General features: G+C 42.2%; 2 long non-coding RNA genes across 3 annotated transcripts; one reads left to right on the top strand and one right to left on the bottom strand.

Moving 5' to 3' along the window:
• Nucleotides 1-384: 384 nt before the first annotated feature.
• On the top strand, nucleotides 385-16,964 carry LOC134155354 (uncharacterized). Its single transcript, XR_009961518.1, has 3 exons — nucleotides 385-554; nucleotides 12,782-12,946; nucleotides 16,624-16,964. It is a non-coding gene; the product is annotated as an uncharacterized LOC134155354 (long non-coding RNA).
• LOC134155353 (uncharacterized) lies at nucleotides 1,921-7,921 on the bottom strand. 2 transcript variants are annotated; one of them, XR_009961516.1, is made up of 4 exons: nucleotides 7,349-7,921; nucleotides 6,913-6,972; nucleotides 5,179-5,229; nucleotides 1,921-2,529 (listed from the first exon to the last, which is right to left on the bottom strand). It is a non-coding gene; the product is annotated as an uncharacterized LOC134155353 (long non-coding RNA). The 2 variants fall into 2 exon arrangements; XR_009961517.1 differs by lacking the exon at nucleotides 5,179-5,229 and having other exon boundaries at nucleotides 7,349-7,918.
• Nucleotides 16,965-18,284: the final 1,320 nt, after the last annotated feature.

The following is an 18,284-nucleotide window of genomic DNA, read 5'->3' on the forward strand; positions in this document are numbered from 1 at the left end:
TTTGGGGTGATGGCTCGTACCCTAATGAGGGGCTGCATGAGTCTGCACTGAGGATAACACAGTGGTGGGGGTCAGCACGCACCTGCTTGGGTCCTTGCCACAAGGAAAGACTACTGTAGCTATGCAGGACTTAAAAAGTTGAATTAAAGTGGTCCCAAAGCAAATCTTTACCATTTCCCCCCTCCTGTGCTCTAAGAAAACCTTAAAGTGTTATTTCTTTTGCTTTAATATATATATATATGTCCAAATATTAAGTCCTGGCTTCCTTATTTCTACTGTAGGGTTCCTTGGAGAGCTGGGAAGTGTGGGAAGCTGCAGCATTGCCAGCATCAAGCAGAAGAGCCCTGAGCAATGGGAATATATTTCACGTAAAATGTGGCTTGTGTTAACATCTCTTCAGCACAAATGCCTGCAAGAACAGTCCAGGAACAAACTGTCTTTGTGGATATTTCAATATTGCTGCCTCTTTCTGTGCAGGCAAGAAAGGATTCCTTTCCAAAATGGGAAGGAAAAGTGCAACATTCTGGATATTTCTAAAGGAGAAAAATAAGCAGGTAGCATTTAAAATGAAGTATTTAAAATATTCACATTGTTTGGAATGTGGTATGTACGATAAATTAGTAAGTGTTCAGAAAATTATCCAGCTATACAGAGAACTCTCATATGCAGGTGCGTCTGTGTAGACAAGAGGGAGATACAGAAAGAAATGCATTCCACAAGTGTTAGGGGGCAGTGTGACACATCGTAGGACACTGGACTAGAAGTCACAAAGGCTGGGTTTAAAGCCTGGCTCTGCCATCGCAGTTTGTTAACATCTCAGGAAAAGTATTTCACTTCTCTCTGCCTGCTTAAATTGTGTCTCTAAGGACTTTCAATTAACAAGTGTTGGTACAGAGCTTTTTGCTGTGGGGATCTCTAGGCACAGCTACCATCCTCTTTGGTTCAATCCAGCTCCCTTTTGAGGACTATCTCTAAATCTGCGAATGCAAACGAGAGACATACATTCCCTGTAGATTTAACAGCTTCCATATTGCAAGTTTAACAGTTTCAGTTCCCTCTAGTTTACAAAAGACTGTGCTTTGAAATGTGAAATTTCAGATTTAAGCAAAAAGCTTATGCCTAGGTAAGATTTAGACACACAACAAGCAGTGTTTGTACCCGTACACATCACAGGCGTGCCTATTCTGCACCTCTGAAATGAGTAAGTAAACTCTTTTAACAAGATCAAAATTAAGAGGTTCCCATGTCAAGACGGAGCTGTAAAGATGAGTGGAGTTTGCAGCACAGAAATACGCATTCCTGGCCAGCAACCTGATTTAATTGAGTATGCTTTAAAGAACTGAGCTTTTCATCATGACAGAAGCCTTTTCCTTGTATATCTTGGGAAAATTATTCAGCAGGATTCAACACCAACTATTTGGAGGTAGTATTGTTATTTGATCAACAGTATAGCGGGGGTAGGAGTGTAACTGCGCAGCAAGCTCTGGCTAAAGGAACAGCAGGAACCCACCAGGGTCCCCAGTCTTTCCCATTTGCTCTGTGCAGGCAGATGAGATCCAGCCTAGCTTTTTGGTGGAAGTGATGACCTCCACCAGCCTTCACTGGGTGCAAATGAAGACAGTGCTCTCCAGTTCTACCATACCCATCCTCACAAGGGTGAGCATCCGAGAAGTAGTCCTCCAGCAGCTGGGCAGACCTGTTACCTAAGCAGGAGCAAGAATGCAGTCTGGGGAGGAGAGAAGAGATTGGCATGCATATACGAAAATTTAACCCCTGGTAACAATGTTCACAATGAAAGCATTTGCAAGCATACATTATAGGTGGGGATATAGCAGATAGCAGGGGATGTTTTTATTAATTCTTCCTGAATGCAAGGAAAGCAAAGATAATGGAGCATTTATGCAACCTATACCTGGTTTTGTCCATCTCTTAAAGACTTAGATATTTAAATTCTAGTAGTCTGGCTATGGATTCTGTATTATAAATACTTTATAAATTGCTTCAGGTATTTAAATGTTATGTTGTCAAAGACATTGAAGATGGAGTGAAATATTTGTGGGTATGTGTGTTTTTTTGATAAGGGAATCAATTGTTTATTATGATTCAGCCACGATGCTTTCAGAGTACCCTAGAGTACAAAAACACCCTGTGTACAGATATGCAGTTCAGATCCAACAACAGATAATTCATTTTGTATATTCATTGCTCCTCTGAAAATTTCTGTGAGGAATACATCTTCCCCATTATAAAAAAAAAAAACAAAACAACAAAATAAAACATAACAAAACCCCAAACAAACAAACAAACAAAACCCCCTAACAACATGCAACTTCAAAATAGTGCTTCAAAACTTAATCCCTGAATGGAGAAGAGCATACATCAGTTTTTCCGAGATACATGTACGAAGGAAAATAATTGTTTCTACACAACTCCACTCTGCTCAAAATGTCCTTTGCATTTGCTTTTCGGTTTGATTGAAACATCTTCATTTCTCCTGGAATGTCTCCTAAAGGATTTCATTCAGAGTAACTGTAATATCATCAAATGAGGAAAGTAAAAAAGGAGACAGCATATGTCCATATCTATGCATGCATATATGTGCATATGTACCTTTTGAAATAGCTAACCTCAATACCTTAATGTAGCAGGGTTAAAGGTTAAGAAAACATACATCAAAGGGAAGAATACTACCTAATTAACTAATACAAAATATATTCATTTTCTAAGGCCATATATATTCCTTTATAAAAGAAACAAAGTGTACATACACTGTAACTTACCCTACCTTATGGTAGCTCCTACTTTAAAGAAAAAAAAAACAGAACTCATCCCAAATCTCAGGCTAATTCAGAACAGTCTACATCTGCTTCTTAGGTTAAGTACATTTAAAACACTGAAAGTAGTTGCTTCTTCTTTGCAGAGCTCAAACTGGCTCCCTAATCCACCAGACTCCTGCCTCCAAGGGTTGAGCAGCAACTTCAGCCTTTGCTTTCCTGAGTGCATCTATTGCTCTCCCAGGCAGCATCTGCACCTCTTGGACAGGCACTGCTGAGAGCAGTTAATCAGATGGCAGTCCTTGCCAGTGCAGCATGCAGTGTTTAAACATCCAAGGAGGTGTCCATATCCCCATGGGAGCCAAGAAGCCCTGCAGTAGGTCATGTAGCAGCAGGGGAGACCGTTCCAGTGCACCCTGGACACCTGAGCATCTTCCCTTCCAGCTCAGGAGGGCGCCGAGCCCCAGGCCAGGACCTCCTTTTCTTTGCCAAAGTCAAGGGGAGCTTCTCAGCAGCTGAGGAAAAAAGGCAGGAGCCAAATACCAGCATGGGAGGGAGAGCAGACCAGTGCTTTGGACGGTGGTGACAAGCTTTGGCGAAGAATTCAAACTTTATGCCAGAAATAGAAACTCCCCCGTTCACTGCAGGAGTGCTCCTTCAAGGCTCATTCCTTTGCTTGCAGGCAAACATGCACACACTCATCCTCTCCCCTGCTGGAGCTCTTCTCAAAGGCAGCTGCAAGGGTGAGACCTTTCTGGTGACTTTGAGCGCACCAGCATATTGTGACCAGCCTGTAGTGCACAGAAGGCTGAGCAGTAGGGGTTGGTCACTTGGCCACTAAAGCAAGATAAGGTATTTTCACTGTTATCATCCAAATCAAATATTGGGCTCTGTTTGTTCAGATGATTCTCTGCTACTCCCTCTCTTGATTTGCTTCATAGCAAACTAAAAGAACTAAAAGAAAAAAAGACAGCAGGAGAGAAAGAAGTTCGCCTCTTGCTTTCAATCTGCCATTTCAATACCAGTTGCTTCTCCACCATCAGCAGCACCCTGCTCTGCCCAGGCTCAGATGCTCCGGTCTGCTTGGAACTGCATAACTGCCTAACTGCACAATAGCTTAGGGCAGGGGGAAGAAGCTCCCAGGGTCCTCTGACAGGGAAGCAACTGGCTGGTGCCAGGAGCCAGCACCAGTCTTTAGACATGGGTGATCTGACCTAGTAAGAAAGCTAAGCAGCATGTGGAGAAAAAAAAACCTGCCTACAAAGAATGGTACATAAAAGAAAATGTCAATCTTTCTTTCAGATACATTTTGTAGCCAGTGACAGTGTTTGTAACAAGCATGTCTTCAGATGGAAAGATTCCAGGAGACATGGTAATAACATCTATGATAAATGCTCTGTCTGAAGGGCAGAAAAGAACAATTTGCCATCAGAAAGAGGTCTGTTTGTTAGAGAAAAAATGTGAGAAGATGTGGTGAAATAGCTGGGAATAACTCTGAGGAAAAAGCATTGACAGAGCAAGGGTTCTCTTCCACTTTCATATTTGAATGCAAAAGTTTGCAAGCAGTTTTTGGTCTATTGGGCCCTCCATTCCTAATGGTGCTATCAGTCAAGCTCAGCTTGCAGGAGCTGTTAAGAAAAAGTCCAGGAATGTCCCAGGTGTGGCAGCTGATGCTCTGAACTGAAGCTGACATAAGAACCTCACACCCCCTGAACATACACCACACTCTTGTGTATGGAGTATGGAAGTCCTTCCAACATCAAATCTTTAACAGCGGTCTCTCCCAAGGAAGTTTCACTTCGAATATTTCCTACACTCACAATAAGGATATTTTTTTCTAATCCCCCTTGTAACTCTTAAGCTCTCTCCTATTCTTTTAGTTTGGGCTAATTGAGAGTGAGGCAAGAGACGCAGGGCACAGCACAGTACCTGCCAGCAGCACTACAAGCACAATTAGAGGACTGGTCTCCCACAGCTGAAAAGCTGGTTTTGAGCCAATTCCTTCATCATTAGTGTCTTTGTACCACACAGGGAAAAAAAAACCAAAACTGATAAAATCCTTGCTTAGTGACAAAGTGTTTTCAGTCACTGAGATCCTTCTGCAACATTTCTACTGACCCTCCAACATGACTTTGTGGAAACCACTTCACTGCTCTGTGCTTCCACTTCCCATGCTCTGTGTACTGCAAGCTTCACCAGGTAACAGAGTGCTGAATGCATGTACCTCTTAGCACCCTGATGTGCTGGGGAGATGCTAGATACACGTCACAGACTGGTTTGGTGGACATGGCTTAGTCCTTTCTGTTCTCAGTGAAAACAGTTAAAAATATTGCCATTTTAGGCTTTGTTTATAAGCCTAAAAATGGCTGAAGTTGAGTATCTACAAATCTGAGCAACTATTTACCTGTGCAAGAAGGAGGACCCAGCCACACCTCCAACCTTGAGGCAGGCAGTTCTGTACACTGTTTCCAGGCACATGGAGGACAAGAAAGTCATCAGAAGTAGTCAGCATGGCTTCATCAAGGGGAAGGCATGGTTGACCAACTTAAGAAACTTCTATAATGAAACAGCTGGCCTGATAGATGAGAGCAGTGTATGTTGTCGGCGTAGACTTCAGTAAGGCATTTGACACTCTCACGAAAGATTCTCATAGACAAGCTGATAAAGCATGGAGGTTCTGCTTGGATAGGAGTGGCTGGACCAGGTGCCCTAGAGAGGTCCCATACAACCTCAACCATTCTGTGATTCTACAGTCTGAGCTGCTGGCCAGGGGCTTATCAAGACCATCTCAGTGTTCAAGGCCAGGTTGGATGGAGTTTTGGATGACATGGTTTAGTGCAAGGTGTCCTTGCCCATGGCAGGGGGGTCGGAACTTGATGATCTTAAGGTCCTTTCCAACCCTAACTATTTTATGATTTCAAAGGCTTCAATATTTGGTATGTTCAAATACTGTGTATCATTCCTACCACTGGCTTCCAGCTGAGGGTGCCAATGTGAAGCATCATTTGCAGTAGACAGTTCACCTGACAAAAATATTGTCATGTTATGTTTTAGGCTGCTCAGATCTCTCTTTTGTGGCTTGATATTATAGCTAAGCTGATCTACTGAGTAGCTGATCTGAGAGGGGCAGTTCTGCCCAGAAAGGTGGAGACAGAGAGGTTATAAGACATACTCAACCATAATACCTACGAAAACTGTCCTGGGTTCAGCAGTAGCAGTCATGTTTTTCCTTTGTGTTAGCTGGTGCAGTGCTGTGTTTTGACTTCCAGCCTGGGAACAGTGCTGGTGATACCGATGTTTTAGGTTGTTGCTAAGTGATGTTTACCCTGACCAAGGACTTTGTGAGGCTCATGCTCTGCCAGGGAGGAGGGGAAGCCGGGAGGAAGCAGAGACGGGGCGCCTGACCCAGGCTAGCCAGGGAGGTATTCCATACCACAGCATGTCATGCCCAGGGTGGGGGGTAACTGGGAGTTACCCGGAAGGACACGGGCTTCCGGGTGGGACTCGTTTCTTGGCCAGTGGTATCGTATTCTCTTCCCTTGTTATTTTCTCTTATCATTGTTGTAGTTGGTGGTAGCGGTGGTGATTTGTGTTGTACATTGGTTGCTGGACTGTTCTTGTCTCAGCCCATGGGAGTTGCACTCTTTTGATCCTCCTCCCTGTTCCTTCGGGAGCGGGGAAGGGGAGAGCCCCAAGGGAGGCGGGGGGGGGGGTGCCCTCGATTGCTCTCAGCCCAGCACCACTCACTGGGAGTGAGTGAACAAGCTGTCTGGCTAGGGTTTAAACCACGACAAAACCCAGCTGGGACCATAGATCTGCTCTTCTTGAATATCAAGGTGCACCTCAGGCTTCTTGGGCTGTCTCTTCCTGACCCTGAAAGAAGCACAGCAGGGTAATACATCAGGGCTCTTCCTAGATGTTACTTACTCAAGACAACAAAAAAAAGATGTGTCTGGTATTGAAATGGGGATATCTGGCATTATCCTCTTCCTCTCTTACAGAAACATCACAATGATTAACACCGAGTTTTCAGTATTAGCGCCAGGAACATGCTGAATGAATATCTCAGTGAGGGGAATGGGTCACTTCACATGTCATGGTCCCAGGCTGTCTGCAGGTTCGTATCTGCCTTGCTTACCCTAATTTCTCATTTTTGAGGTTTTCCTTCCCAGTCACAGCAGCTGGAACCTTGTCTGTGCTGTTAAATGAAAACAGTTTCTAGAGATTAAGGTTTTCTCCTCAGGAGAAAAGCACAGCTACAGCAAATTGGCATATATGGGTTATTTCCAAAGTTGTTTCCAGTAATTTTGCAGCTGTTAACACAGCATTCTGGTTCAGTCCAGGAAGTACCAGTTCTAATACTAGTCCTTGGAAAAAAGTAACAAAAGAGATGAGCAATTTACCAGCTCATATTTTCTTTATCCTAAATCACCTGTTTAAATCAGAACACTGGAAAGCAGCTTTGTGCATTCCAGTCTTTCTATTGAAGGTCAGAAGGAACTGATATAGAACTTAAAATACTGAAATTTTAACTTTGCAGTCGTCATTTTGACTGCAATTTTCCATTTGCCTACCTTATTGAGGGAGGATCTTTATAAGCTTCTGCCTCTTGTGTAGAGATTAAATTCTATTTTGGTGGAAAAAGTTACAAAGAATAATATAGGAGGAATTTGCACTGCAGGTCTGAATATATTCTGTTTAGGGGTCTTGGAAGACACCACTGCCCCTCAACCTATCCCTAGCTGCTTATCACTACTAGTCAAAAGCTCCAGCCCCTCTGACCTGCCAGTAGAACAGGTCATCTGAAGGCTCCTTCACCACCTCATCATAACAACCTGGGAGTGCTTGAGCCATTGGGTTTTACACCTGCAGCTTGTTTTGCCTGAATCAGGTGAGAGAAACAGCTCTCGTAGCAGAGAGGATGATAAAATCAGCTGGAGACCAATGATGACTCACTTCTGGATGCAGAGCTGTTTGCTCACCCTGTATCAGGCTTGACTCTGTCACCATGAAGGGAAAGCATCACTTTCAAGATACATCTAAACAATGATGAGCAAGACAAAAAAGTGGTCCATCACAATCCCAGCATCAATTGCTGGGCTGAGGCTCACATATAAGCTTCACTTCTGGAGTATTACAGGCCTTATACCCAGCACACTAAAAATATGATCCAAATCAAATAACCACTGATATCTGGGGAATCCTTTCCAACTGTTGTCTTCCAGGCCTACTCCTGCTATCACTAATCTAATAAATGGTGATAATAGTTTAATTAATAAAAGTAAGAAATTAACAAAGCAAAAACACATATCACAGTGAAAACAGTAGACTTCCTGGATAAAGAAAATTAGGTTGAAGGAGTACTGTGAAGTTTGTAAGACCATTCTCCTGTCCTATCACAGAATCACAGGACTGTTGAGACAGAAGGAACTTTTGGAGATCATTTAGTCTAACCCCCTGCTCAAAGCAGGATGAACTACAGCAGTTTATTCAGGGCTATTCCAGTCAGGTTTTGAATATCTCCAAGGATGGAGACTCCACAACTTACCTGAGTAAGCTGTTCCAGTGTTCAGTCACACGTAAGAGTAAGACAATTTTTTCTCCTATGTTTAAATGAAATTTCCTGTATTTCAGTTTGCTCCCACTGCCTCTCATCCTGTCATTGGGCACCACTGGGAAGAGCCTTTGAACCATCCCATTGGGTTTTTCTAGACAATGATAATATTCCCCAAGTCTTCTCTGCTCCAGACTGAACAATGCCAGCTCTCTCAGCCTTTCCTTGTAGTAGAAATTCTCAGAATCATTTAATCATCTTCACACCCCTTTGTTGGACTTGCTCCAGTATGTCCATGTCTTTCTTGTACTGGGGAGCCCAATACTGGACTCTAGATGTGTCACCAGTCCTGAGTAGAAGGGAATGGTCACTTGCTGGTGACGTTCTGCCTAATGCAGCCTAGGAGGTTGTTTGGTCTTATCACAAAGGCAATTTCCTGGCTTGGATCCAAGTTGGTGTTCAACAGAACTTCCAGGTCCTTTTCTACCAAGCTACTTCCCAGATGGGCAGCCCCCAGAACATACTGGTGCTTGGTGTTGTTCCTCCCCATGTGCAGGAATTGCCTTTTCCCCACTTTGAACTTCACAGAGTTCCTGTACACTCATTTCTCCAGCCTGTTGAGGTCACTCTGAAAGGCACTACAACCATTTGGAGTGTCAGCCTCTCCTCCCAGTTTTGTATCACCTGTAAGTTTGCATCCAGCTTTGTATCACCTGTAAGCTTGCATCGCAGCATCCAAGTCATTAATGAAAATGTTTAACAGTACTGGTGCCAGTATTGACCCGTGGGTACACCACCAGTGACTCTCATGCAGCTCAACTTTGTAAAGCTGATCACAACTCTTTCAGTGGATCAGAGAAAACAGTTTTCAGTCTACAATACCAACCATTTATCTAGTCTGTACTTCATCAGTTTGTCAATAAAGACATTATGGAAGTCAGTATGGATAGCCTTATTAAAGCCAAAACAGGAAATATCCACAGCTCTCATCTCATCCACCAAGCCAGGCATCTCATCATCAGATTGGTCAAACATGACTTCTTCATAAATCCACACCAGCTACTTCTAGTCACCTTATCCTTTGTATGTCTAGAAGTGTTTTCCAAGATTATTGGCTCCCTCACTTCCCCATGGATGGAGGGGAGGTGGACTGGACTGTAGTTCCCTGGATCCTCTTTCTTGTCTTTCTTGAAGATAAGAGTGACATTTTCTTTCTTCCAGGAATATAATGAATAGTGGCTTAGCCACTTCATCTGCTGGTTCTCTCAGGATCCATGGATGCATCTCATCAGGTACCATGTGCACCTTTCAGGTTCTCTAGCCTGATCTTCTCCTACAGTGGGTGGATTCCTGGAAATCCAAGATGAGGCAAGTTCATCATATAAAATTAACAGTTACATTTAAAATCTTGGACAAAGTCCTCTTTGCTGTAGAGTTGCAGAATATTTGGGGTCCACTTTATTAAGAGTGGATTTTTTTTTTCTTTTTCTTGTTTATCTTCTGGGTCTGACTTAAGAAAGATAAATGAGAAAAGCTCTTTGTCTTCATATATTCAGAATGTGTCACTATCCATACTTGAATAGTGAAACAATTGACTGTGTTAGCACTAAGTAGAACCTGAAGGCCATGATAAAAACAAGGAACAGTGTTCCTGACTATAATTTTTAGTTGCCATGGTGATACATTGGGACAGCATATATACATGTTGGTCTTCGCCTGACAGCATGGCACAGAAACAGCCACCCAGTCCTTATTGACACATCAATTAGTGAATTTGATGACTCTTTTGCTCAAGAAGGTTGAGAGGACTGGGCTGCACATGATGCATGAGAAAGTATTTTTACTTGAGTTCTAGTCAAGCAGCTGGGAATGATTCAGTTGCAGAACCTCCCTGTGCCTGATTCCTGTGCAACAGCAGTGGGATGAGTTGCACCTCTCTGTGTTCCTGTTTGCAGAATAACGATGCTGCTTTCCCTCACTGGTACTGCTGGTTTATTGGAGAGTGCACTGTCTCCTACTTTATGTTTACATGGAAGCATTCATTCTGCTTTTGGCTCTAGCATCCATGCTGTAAAGAAAAGGGTACTATAATATAACAGAACATTATTGTAAAGCAATGCTATAACAGCAATATGAGATATTTCCCTACAAGAATCTTTAAACATTTCAAGTGAGCAGAGGACACATGAAAGTATTAATTTTCTTTGACTTGTGTGACTGAGACTAGAAACATACATTGGTAGCTTCTTATATGTGCACTCAGAGGAAGCAGAACCAAAATGACAATACGGCTATTACGTCTATGGGCGTAGAAAAGGCAGGCAGGAATTCAGTTATTTATTTTCTTATTGTTGTTCTGGAGCTTGCATTTGAGCTAAGACTCTCACAGGAGCCTTCTATTTGTTGCCAGTGGGGCAGATACCCAATTTTTGCAGACATCACATAAGAGAAGGAAAACTTCAGGTAGAAAAATGGAATCAGAAATCAGTTCTGGGTCCTTGAGAGGCATAGATGGCAGCTGCTCTGAGAGGTACAGCAAGGACTCTCTACACAGGCTTCTTCTACAAAGGCTCACAGATGGCTTTACCCTGAGTCACCCCTTTACATATGGATGTAAAAAAAAGTTGTGCTGGCTGAGAAAGTTTATGATGACCACATTCTTCTCCCAGCACGAAGGATCATGTGTGCTCTCTCATCTGCTCCATGTGCAGTGTAGGGGAGAGCTCTGCCCATGGGCAGATGTTCCTGCAGCAAGCCAGCAGAGGCAGGGAAGGTGGTTGCAGTGACAGTGACTGCTCTTCTGCCCATTGTACATCTTCTTCAGGTTTCCCATCTTCAAACCACCTTCAGTCCCACTGGATTTGCATAAGCATTCTTCCCGACAGTGGTTACAGGGACCATGAGTGAGCAGCACCCCAGCAGTTCTGAGAGCAAAGGGAGGTGCAGGGCAGCAATTGCAGGGTATAGGCTCTAGCTTCAACATTAGTCCCAGCTGCCTGCAGAGCATGCAATTGCCAACAAAAACACCAGAGGAAGGGTGTTTTCCCCAGCAATGTCTTCCACCACCACAGCCATTTGTTCAGTGAACATCTCTGCCTTCTGCCTTATGTTCCCTCAAACAGCCCAGTTACAACTCATCGCCCTGCTTGCTGCCTAGCACTGCTCACCTTGAGTAAAATCAGGTAGTGATTTAGTGATACTAGGTACAGGCTGGGGCAGATCCTCCTGTCTTTATTCACTATGAGTTGCGCCGTAGGCAGTTACAGTTCCAGGGATATCAGTGGGATAATGAATACTAATTAGTGGCAAGACACAGTGGGAGAATCTGGGAAAACATGCCCTTGCCCCAGGAATGGGAGTGACTCAGGCCCCTGCCATTGTCACGCATGTCAGGGGCCCTCATGATCCTGTGGAAAGCAAGATTTGAATATTTACAAACAGTATAAAAGTCAGTCCCAAAAATCACTTTCTCATCAGTTTCACTAAGCCCTAATTATAATGTAAATTGCAAAATTGCAGGGAATTCAGAGATGAGCAACAAATACGACTAAGGGGATTGGAGGATTGATTTATGAGAAAAGATTAAAAGGCCTAAGAATTACGCAGTTTGGCTAAACGATGACCGTGGACCTGATCTTTCAAACTTTCCCAGAGATAGTTCTTCACATTAAAGAGGAAGAAAGATTTAAAAATACCTACCATGTCTTCCAGTGAGAAATTCTGCAAATCAGTATTCCAGGCTAAGGCGGAGGGGAGCATTAGTTTTCATCTTGCAGCTAGTGAAAGAAAAAATTTCTAGTGTCAAAGCTCAAAGAGTGTTTGCATTTCTTGGCAATATTATGCATGGAAAAACCCAGAATTTATTCACAACAGGTAGAAATGTGGGGATATGTACATACTCAAGATCTGGAAATGACCAGTGTAACAGGAGTGATAGAAAAATGATGCTTTTCACTTGGAAGACTGTTAAACGCCTTTATTTGTAGCATTCTAAAAATAAAGAAGAAATCTTCAGCCTTCCCCAAAAGTCAACAATCTGAACTGATGAGCTGTATCTTTGCATGAGTACTCCACAGTTTTTTAATGCTTTTGAGGATCTACTTATGCTTTAGAAAACACTATAGAGATACGAAGATGTCACAGGGCCAAGCACCCAAAACAATTCAAATTACATAAGAAAGCAACAGGAAAATTGGAAATGCAGCACTGCAAAAGGCAAAGGAGAGGCACAAAACCAAGTCTGAAACTGTCCCCTCTCTCCATGGTGTTGCTGCCTCTTGTGGTACTGCTGCTCAGGATGGCCCTGCTCAGGGTTAGGTTTTCCTCACTGGCATTGTACCTGGCAGGGTCCATGAAAAGCAGATTTTGGGGACTAACCTGGCAGAAGGCTACTGTTTTTTTTCTGGTAGAACTATTTTTGGTTGCTTTTTTTTTTTCCTGTTTCTCTCTCCAGACCTCCTTACTATGGGCTTGGCCAAGTGTTGGTGCTGACACAGAGGGAATGATGGTGTGGCTATAGACTTGACCTGTGAAAGGCAGAGGCTGGCAGCACAGATCTTTCTGGAAACAGCTAGCTGTTAGATTGCCAGACTCATCATAAAAGTGCCCAAGTTACCTAGTAAATTCTCTGATGGTAGAACATAGACTTCTGGGACTGAAAGTATCCTCTTGACTGTTCTGTTTAAAAGGTTTTCTTAGTGCCCTTGAGACAACCAGTCTGTGAAGAGCCAGAAGTATCCATGTCTCTGCTCTCGCAGCTCTGTAGCATGGAAAAAGCAAGGTGTAGTATATCACTTACCAAAACATACTTACTTTACTGTTTTAATAATCACCACAAAATGAAAAATTTAAGATGTCATAATTGGCAAATAGCTTTTCCTGAATAAAAAAACCCACCATGAAGTAGTATTTTTCTTTAACTCAGTTTGAAATGCTTTACTTCTGAAAAAGCAAAGTGTTTGGGTTTATTTTCTTAGATTTTGGAAACATCAGAACTTTCAACTTCTTTTTTTTTTCCCCAATTAAAAATTAACCTACTATTTTAGGATGTAAAAGTGTTATTAAAGTGTCAGATGAATCAGAATCAAAAAGTAATGAAATCAGAATAAAAACTAGTACTTGGAATTACCAAAATGCAATGTAATGGCTTATTCAGTAGTCAAAATAAAAAAAGTTTTGTGTTTTGACTCAATATAAACAAAATCCCACTCATTTTTTCCCTGTCTGTCCATCTCCAAAATCCATTACTCATGCCTGATAGAGAGTCTTGGGTAGTTAATCTCCCTGTTTTGCCAAAGCCTGGCTTGGACACTGCAGCTGTGCAAAATAGGGTGCAAGTAAATAAGGTCTCTGATCTAGGCATAATAACTGAAGAACTAAACCTTGGCCAGAGAGATTTTTAATGTGCGATGGAGGCTAATGACAGGAAAGGATGCTGGTGTGATGTGACACCCTCAGAGGTGTCAGTCTGCTGCTCGAAGTGGACAGACCACTGTGGCTTGCACAACATACCTGAGAGAAACAGCATGTGAGAGACACAGACACCATTAAAATACAGAGCTGCCTACCTTGGGACACACCTGTACCAGCTCTGGAGAAGGCAGTTCCCAGAATTTCCAGGACTGACCTTGGTGATTCAACAGATTCAGATTTATTCCAGCATGCAGAGAAGAAACAAATGCTAGAGACAAAAACAAAGGTGGGGGGGGGGGGAAAGACCACTATCTTAATCCAGAAACCTCATAGCTGCTTATCAAAGCATTTCATGGCAGTGGAAGAAATGGATAAATATGTCATGTAATGCTGCAATGTGATTTTTAAAGTCAGGCATGATTTCACTTAGGCAAGCAAGGGAAGGGTGAGTCAGCAGATGATTTCATAAGACTGCTCAGCAGCCAGCTCCAACACAGTGACACAGTGGCTATGAGGGTGGCGAGCAAAGCAGCCTGGCTGGTGAGCTGGGTGGTTGCCAGCCATGACCCTAACCTCATATAAGACACAGCCAAGACTGTGAGTCTCCAAAGTCAACATAGAGAGGAGCAACAGCCAAGGAAAACTGCTGAGGGAGGGAAGGCTCTTGTGAGAGGAGCAATCACTGTGAGAGAAAGATGCCAAAAAGTCTTTGCAAGCCATGGTCATCCATGGTGTCCCTCATGGCTGCTTCCTGTTCCATCTCTGACTTCCACAAAACTTCCTCTTGAGAAGGAAGAGGAGGAAGAGAGGGAGAAAGGCTCTGGGAGGCCTGGGAGCTTATATATAAGCCTGGGTTGAGGAAAGGTCTTCATTACCCCATGAAACAGAGGTGTCTGGCTGCCTATGCCAGCATTTCACCACCACCACTACCACAGTGCTGGGGTTGGAGCCAGCTTCTCCATAGCTGCACAGGAACCATGGCATAGCAGATGTGTCCAACCCCCAGGCAGTGTTGAGGCAGCCTCTCTACAGCCACAAGCAGGACTTCCATCCAGGAGTCAGGTGGAGATGCAGGCGATGGTGCTACAGTGTGTGAAAAGTAAAAAGAAAAAAGCAAGGAGCTCACTTGGGGCTGGCAAGGAGTAGGTTAGCTCTACAGCACCCAAATGAGGGGCAGGTCGGATGTCAGGGCTTCTTCTCTTTGTCACCATGCTGCATGAGGAGAAAGCAGGAAAAAATGTGGCAAAGCTGTCGGGGACTTCTGTTGTAAGTATTGGCACAACACCTTCAGATGCACACAAGTCACCTGTGGGAGGAGGAACTGAGAGGCACAGCTTTTCTAGAACATTGCCACTGGCATAGTGAACACACAAGCGTTCTATATCACAACTGAGGCAAATCCAAGCAACACCTAGGCAAACCTCACGGTACTCGTCAGGAAATATGAAAACATCCTCTGTGAGAGAAAAGTAAGTAGTGAATAAGGAACAGTGAGCAAGGAAATAAATGGATGAAGCTTCAAAACCCTATGGATTTGTTCACAACATCTGTTTTCCTAGCAACAATCATTTTTATTGCAATCAATGCTTTCAAGTAAATTTTGCCACGTGAACTCTATAGGCATTGACATCCTAGTCTGATATTGCTGTTCTACTTGGTATTTGCTTTGGTTATTCCTGCACACGTTCACACTCACCATTAAATTCCTTTTTTATTTTTTTCCCTTGGAAGAAATTCATAATCAGCTTCCGTGAAAAACTCTGTAGTTCAAGACTGCCATCTTGAGGTTTACTACATATAAGGACTAGTATGTTGATACTACTAGTATTTGGGGGATTATTAGTGAGCTAAAGCACTTAGCATTTAAAGTATCATTTAAAAAGACATGAACATATGTACAGAAGGGCTGTTCATCTCTGCAGTGTATTACCTGGAGTTAAGGGATCTAGCTAACAGAAATGTCACTCCCAGTCAAGATTTTCAAAAGCAAATAATCATATTAAGTTCCCTGCTTTGGAGTATTCTTCTTGAAATGCCTTAGGAGATACCTGGTGTTTAGACTGTGCTTAGTTCCAGCCGTTTGAAAATCAATGAACTTTCAGAGTATTTAAAGCCAGGCACCCAAAATGAGTAATTACGATTTTAATTTTACATATATATATTATTGGGTTTTGCCTATAAGATGCAGGTTTGCTTGTATTCTTCATTTCACTTAAAGGTAATGTCAGAGACAAAATAAAACTATGGCTTTCAAAACTATTTAAAATATATATGGAGGAATATTGCTTTAGATATTCCCTTGTTTTAAAATAGAGATTTTCATGCTTTGGGTTATAGGTTTAGGATGTATTATGAAATCATTTTTCTTCTGCAGCACTGTCCAAACACTAGTAATTTATCACAAATGAGTAGATTGATATGACAAATCATGCATAGGTTGAGAATTTACCATTCAAATTCTGTGGGATGTTGCTTTACATTCTTCCTGCTGCAACTCCTAGGTGGCTTTTGGCTTGGGAAAAGGATGTGTGCCAACACATTCACAACAAAGGGCATTAAGGATGAGGCACCACAGGAAACCAGAGACCCTCAAAAATATGCATTGTTAGCACCACAAATAACCCATGCTTCCCTGTGATATTTTTCATTTTGAAGCTGAGCAAAAAAGTCAGTCTTTCTGAAACCATTGCCCGTGATGTATATCCGCCAGGTATCACCATTACCCAAATTGCACAAGCATGTTTCATTCTTTTTGCAAGAATTTTAGATTGTATTAGATAGGAAGTTCTGAACTGTAAATTTGACTGAAGTCGAGATGCAAAGCAATCTACCTCCAGCTATGTAACAGTCAATCTAAAGAAAGATGTCCTTTTTGTTTTCCAGTGCAGCAGCAGACTGCAGCAGAAGGTATTTTTATCCTCAGCATTTGGTACAGCAACAACGCATCTCACAAAAGAAATCCAGCATCGGTTCTGATCATATTTAAACTATCAGGAACTGAGTCATATCCCAGTCTGGAAGGAGGAGTGGATAAGGAACCAGTTTCCCTTTCACAGCAAAAAGAACCATGAATTTAAGTTATTTTTCTTGCTTTGAAGTCCTAAATACCTTGGCAATAAATTGCAGCATCATGTCAGATCTTCCAAATGGGATGGGAGCAGCCCACAGAGCCTACGGACCACACTTCCTGCACAGACTGCCTCCTGCCTGCCAACCATGGCAGCACCGGGGTGACTTGGGCTTAAAGATATTTGCAGTGATCCAACAGAGGCTGAATAGGACAGCTACAGTCCAGGGGCTTAGAGCATATGTGGTCTGTCTCCACAGCAGAAGACCTTTTGAAGATCTAGATCATGTTAAATCTATTCACAGAGGATAATGCTTTATTCTGGAAGTAGCCTGTGTTACTTCTTGAGGAGAAATATGCTACTGAGCATAAACGAGGTGGCAGATGCTGTCTGTGGCAGTAAGAGATAGCTGAGATTGAGCTGTGAGCTGGTTCACTTGGAAACTATTGCTTGGGTATGAGCCAGGTGTCTATTTTGGGTCACTCCATAGGCAGGAGCTGCCTGTAGTCAAGCCGGACTCCTTCCTATGACAAGCCAAAATGTTGCTCTGTCTTCTAGGAGGGCAAAGAGCAAGAATAATGCAAAAAAGAAATCAAAATTGAGTTGTCTCTTCACTCTAGGGACATTCCAATAATTTTAAGCTTGCTAATGTAATTTTTATGACAAATTCCCAGTGACAATTGGGAAGCCAATCAAAAGGTTCAAGAAGATTTATGCAAAAATTAATTCCACAGTCTGATCAACTACTGAAAGATTTTAAATGTGGAAGTTTCAAAAATATTTAGCCAAATGTTACAATTGCCAAAGAAGGATGAAATTTGTGTACATCTTTGCCAAAAATTACATTTTTTACTTTGAACTAATCTGTTAATATTCTTGTGAATGTTTCATACAATTTAAATCAGTCATTGCATTACTAAGTTGACTCTGAAGATTTTTTGTTTTAGAGCTATATATCTTACATGGGCTGTAAAAGAATGACATCGTGTCCTGTTGTGTCTTTACATTGTACTCTAAACAGAGGGTTTTGTCTGTTAGTATTAAATCTAAATATTGTGGGAAATGGTATTTTCTGGAGCCTTAAAATTGCTATTTATATTTCTTCTATCAGGCCTCTTGTTCCTTTGTCTTCTTCTGTATTATTTTTATGAGATGCCTCAGGTACTTGACATTCATTATGACTTTGATCTATTATTATAACTTTAAAATAATTGCTGCTATCTTGTAAAATAAATCGTACATTTAAAATTTAAAACATTTTTTTCTGCCAAAGTTAATAAACTTTATTCTATGAAGAGATAAATGAATAAAAGGGAATTAAAACTGCCTTCAAAATAACAAAACCTGAGGAACAAGGTCTTTCAAAAAATACAAAATAACTTGCAAGGACAAAAAGTAAAGAAAAACAAGGTGCTGGGGAGAATTCAGCAGAGCTGCTAATCTGAACTAGAAAGGTTGGCACTTTTAACACTGTGG

Source organism: Pezoporus occidentalis, unplaced genomic scaffold, assembly GCF_034315485.1.
Source record: "Pezoporus occidentalis ecotype Australia unplaced genomic scaffold, CSIRO_AGI_Poc_V1 ctg77, whole genome shotgun sequence".
NCBI classification, from domain to species: Eukaryota; Metazoa; Chordata; class Aves; order Psittaciformes; family Psittacidae; genus Pezoporus; species Pezoporus occidentalis.